Source organism: Dromaius novaehollandiae, chromosome 1, assembly GCF_036370855.1.
Source record: "Dromaius novaehollandiae isolate bDroNov1 chromosome 1, bDroNov1.hap1, whole genome shotgun sequence".
NCBI classification, from domain to species: Eukaryota; Metazoa; Chordata; class Aves; order Casuariiformes; family Dromaiidae; genus Dromaius; species Dromaius novaehollandiae.
In genome coordinates this window covers 26,197,302-26,201,950 of record NC_088098.1, presented here as the reverse complement: position 1 = coordinate 26,201,950, position 4,649 = coordinate 26,197,302, and the positions used below count along the sequence as shown (strand labels likewise).

The 4,649-nt window shown below is 46.8% G+C and overlaps 1 long non-coding RNA gene and 1 other non-coding gene across 2 annotated transcripts; one reads left to right on the top strand and one right to left on the bottom strand.

Moving 5' to 3' along the window:
- Nucleotides 1-2,287: 2,287 nt before the first annotated feature.
- LOC112993807 (uncharacterized) lies at nt 2,288-3,544 on the bottom strand. The gene is made up of 3 exons (XR_010387988.1): nt 3,404-3,544; nt 2,839-2,971; nt 2,288-2,363 (listed from the first exon to the last, which is right to left on the bottom strand). It is a non-coding gene; the product is annotated as an uncharacterized LOC112993807 (transcript).
- An 11-nt stretch (nt 3,545-3,555) lies between these two features.
- LOC112993801 (uncharacterized) lies at nt 3,556-4,281 on the top strand. Its single transcript, XR_010387990.1, has 2 exons — nt 3,556-3,732; nt 3,977-4,281. It is a non-coding gene; the product is annotated as an uncharacterized LOC112993801 (long non-coding RNA).
- Nucleotides 4,282-4,649: the final 368 nt, after the last annotated feature.

Here is a 4,649-nt window from a genome sequence, read left to right as displayed (position 1 = left end):
ATAGGACATACTTGCATTTGCCCCGTAGTATAATCACATGTAAGTTCATCTAGAGCTGCTGGGCAGCCTGTGAAGGTGAGGCATTATCCTACCCTGTGAAGCTCTTTTTAGGGCTGCAAATTTCTGTCACTATAATAGCTGTCCTGTTCTGACTTAGGGAAGCCACAGAAAGATTCCAGACTGCTACCTGGCAAGGCTGACATGGGACCTCTACACTTCCTACAGCTCAAGAAGCAGGAATAGAGCAGTACAACCTACATTCTTGTGGCTAGCTGGGTTGAGTCCTGCATTTTCAACTGCACATTTTAGAAGCTCTCCTTTTACCTTTCTCCATCAGCCATGGTGATTTAGAGAAATTGCAAGACTAAAATAACCATGGCTTCTGTCTCCTCAGAAGATGGAGGCAGAAGCCAAAACAGCTACAAATGACAGACAGAAATCTTAGAATTTGAAGAAATCCAAATATAATCTGCCCACTCAATTACTTATGTAAGACCTACCAGACAATACTTTCAACCATTGCTTTGTGCTCCAATGACCAGACACGTTTAGGGAAAGGGCAGGGGAATAGTACCAAAATAAGTTATTTCACATCACATCTAACCTTCTTCCTCAGGTCTGAAATACAAAACTGGATATTTCTAGCATGTGTGCGCAGTGCCCAGAGCATAAGATCAGAAGGAAATTCTGTGGACCGTGGAGAGCTTACCTTCCTAGGCTCCTTATTCTGTTGCTGTTACTTACTTGCTTTTACAGACTGTGATCCTTTTATCAAACTGACAGCTAGAACATCCCAAGAAGCCAGAGGGATTTGTGGTAGACACACTTTGGCTGTGCCATTTCCCCTTCGCTACTAAAAGAAAGCGAGTCCGACACATGCTACTAAGTAGCTAGATCCTTTCAACTACGTAGCATAAAATCAAAATCAACTCATGCTAGACATCATCTGACTGAGCATGAATAGAATACGGTTATTAACAGTCTCCTATTTTTCATCATGACTTTTTACTTTGTCTTTGGTCCTAATCTTCCATGGAACTCAGATACATCAATTAGATAGGAAGCCTAAATGTGTAGTTAACAACTTGTTTGTCATGAGGAAGACATTGAAGTACCAGGGACCTGCTGAATAAAATCATGATTTTATCCAAACAAGTTTTTTTTATTTATTCACCATATTGAAAAAGGAACATGTGCGTAACTGCCTTGTTATAATTCTAATAACCACCTAATGCAGAAATAATGCACATAATATCTTAGTAAAATAGGTAAGTCTTCAGCTTTGGAAAAAAATCCAAGAAACCACCAAATGAACTAACCCTTAAACCCAGTGTACTAAAATGAAAGCTGAGTACAGAAAATAAACAAAAGAGATAAAATGCCTCCCTCCTTTGATTTATGAAGCTTTACATATACTTTCCTATGAAATACACATTACAGAAAAATCACGGTCCCATTCTTAAGTGCAACTACTTTGTAACATGAACAGAGGCTACAGAAGCGGCACATTCTAAAATAAAAATACAGAAGTAAAAAGCTTTCCATGTTGTCTTAGTTCTCCCAAGCCTCATCCCTGTGACACCAAAAGTGAGCTGTTAGGGGTTTATTTTAACTGTCATTACAAAGAATGTGAGCGCACACACACAAACAAGTCTCAGCAGTGTCCTCTTTGCTTATCTAATTATAAGTGCTTCTATACCTCCAAAGCCTTGTCCCCCTGACTGGAAGATTAATAGCTGCTTCCTCCTGACTAACCTTAAACCAAAATTGTGGAACTTGTTGCATGGGCTCCCTCACACATTTATAAACATTTACCGTGAACTGATCTATGATTTTCCTTTCCATTTCAAAAAAGTTCTTACCATCTCTAAGGGAACATTTAATCACAGGAAATATGAAATCATCTTACTGTCATGGGAATAGATCCTACAAATCCCTTTTACTGGGCATGCCTTTATTCTGTTGTACTGCACAGTAAGAGGGGCTTGCAGAATTATCTAATTCACATTTTTGAGAGTTATCCAAAACCAAAGCTCAGTTCTAAACTCCAGATCTCAATCCCAGCAGAGTTTTGAGTTACACTTTGTTTGAGCATCTTCTTGTAATCATTGCTGTCCATTTCTTTTCCTCGCATACAAGCCGAGACAGGCACAGAATCCAATGACGCTGACAGCAAGGCCCAGCAGGAAGGCCACTGTATCTCCAGCATCCAGAGCTTCAACTGCTGGCAGCACAAGCAGCAAAGAAATGAGGATCAGGAAAAGTTTTGAAGTGTTCCCACTAGAAGGCATGCTGCTGACCAGCTGAGCGCACAAGGCAAGTGCGAAGAAATGAGCTGTAGAAAGCAGGTACTATGGTAATATCTGCAAGGAAAACAGAAGGAACATGACAGGCTTCCCTTCTTCTCCCTTTGAATTGTCTTTCCAAAAACCAACCAATGTGACTGAGATATTGCAAATATCTGTGTGGAAGTTGAGAAATTTAGGTTTTATTGTCATAGATAACTAAGAAAATAAATGACTTACTATCATGAAATAACTACTGCGTGTTTGCTATCTTGCTATACAACTCTGTGGAAACGAGTCTCTTGAAGCCTTATCACAAGATAAGGACAGAATATGCTCACCTGCCTGTACTTGTCAGTGCCTCATGCTATGCTAAAAGAGCATCTTTCACTAGGCTCGTACAATTATGCTAGTATGTAAAGCTTATCCCACACCTTTCAGTGAGGAACAGCCTTGGGAGCCGCGTACATGGGAGTATTAACCTACACTAGAGAGAATGTGAATTTGACTGTCAGTCCCTCTTTTGGGTACGTTCCCATGTGAATACACTTACTTGCGGACAAACGCCTTTTCTGTTTTCTCCAACTTCAAAAGAATCCTGTTTAGACAACCATGAAGGGACCAAAGGAAAGAAGATGTAAGTGGCTTGCCCCTGGTCGCACACCAAGTATCTTCGGTAAAGTGCGCTACAGTAAACGAGAGCAAACCAAAACCCACCGTTATTCTGGACTAGAGCTTCCACACACTATTCAGCATTATATCCAATATATCCATTCAGCATAACTACCCCGAAGCAGTTTACCCTGCTGGAATAGCTCCTTTTTTGGTGTAAAAAAAGAAAAAAACCCACGCAAAATAGCGCCAATCCCTCTCCCTGGCCTGCCCCAGGTGCTGGTGCAACCCGGGGCAAATCCGCGGCGCCTCCTTCCCTTCCGTCCCCCCGAGGGCGCCCCGCGAGTTTCCGCCGCCGCCCGGCGCCCGCAGGCCCGGCGGAGCGGGACGGCGCCGCCGCTGCCCGGGCGCCCTGCTGCCGCCGTTCCCCGAGCGAGCCCCGCGGGGCCCGGCCCGGGGCCGCCGCCCGGCGAGCACGGCGCCAACCGCCAGCTCCCCTCAGTCACCTCCTGCCGAGACGGAGCGCGGCTCGCCGAGGCCGGGCGGCCCGCGGCGGCGCGCGGACAGGCGGCTGCAGTCAGCTCCGCGGGACTCAGGCCCGCGCCCGCAGCCCGCCGGCGGCCATGACAGGAAGGGGCGGTGGCGGCGGCGGGCGTGACCCGGCCGGGCCGCCCCCCACTCCCGGCACGCACCGCCGCGGCGCGGCCTCGGCCCTGCGCGGTGGCCGCCCGCGGCTGCCGCGGCGGCTGCGTGGGTGTTTCGGGGGCGCGGGAGCGGGGCGGCAGCCCGGCGGTGCTGCTGCCGGCTGCGGGCGGCGGGGACCCCGGGAGCCCCGGTGCGCGGGGGCGGCGGGGGCGGGGGCGGGGAGGGGTTGCAGGTGCGCTACCGGCTGTGTGTGTTAAATGAAGCCGGGTCCCGGGGTGAGTGTTTGATGTCGGCTTTTTCGAGCTCCCCGAGCAGCATACCCCGGTGGTGGTTGTAATTAAAACACTGATATTTTGTCCTGGCCTGTGACAATAATAACGATCTGGTGTTGTGGCTGTTAACCATGACATTATTATTATTTTTTTTTTCTTAAGGAATCGCTAAAAAGCACAGTACATGATGGAAAGCGAAGCACTGTGGCTGGGCCCTGTGGCCTGGCCTGGCCCGGCCCGGCGGCAGCCAGCGGTCACCAGCTGCCTCCTGAAATCACCATCCTGTGAGAGGCTCCTTACAGTAGGGACGTGGCAATATTAAAAACCTCACCGCAACAAGAATGTTACTAGAAAACGTAGGCTGTGTATGTCCACTTCGGCTTTGTCAAAATAAAATAACAATGTACTTCCTTGGGCTGGTTGGCTGGTCTTTTCACTAAAAATGAATAAATAGGACACGCTTTTGATTGCAGTCAGTTCCTGCGTATTTTCTCATTTAGATTCTCATGCAATGCTGGTAATGAGTACTAATTAGCACCATCATAATAAATTGCTTATCTGAGTGTTAGAGCAGTTTTACAGCGTGGAGAGCAGCATGGTGCTTTATAAAACAAAAAACTAACACATGGAGAAGTTGAGCATAATTGGGTAACCTGAGATCACCCACATAGTCCAAGTCAAACTTGTTCTGGTATTTTTTCTGTATTTCTACTTGGGACAAAGCTGCTTGTGGCAATATTGTATTGCACTGTAATATTGTTCTGTTACATGGTACAGTGCTAACATTTTTTTATTGTAAATGCCGTAGGGGGATATCTAGCTACTTTCTAATCAG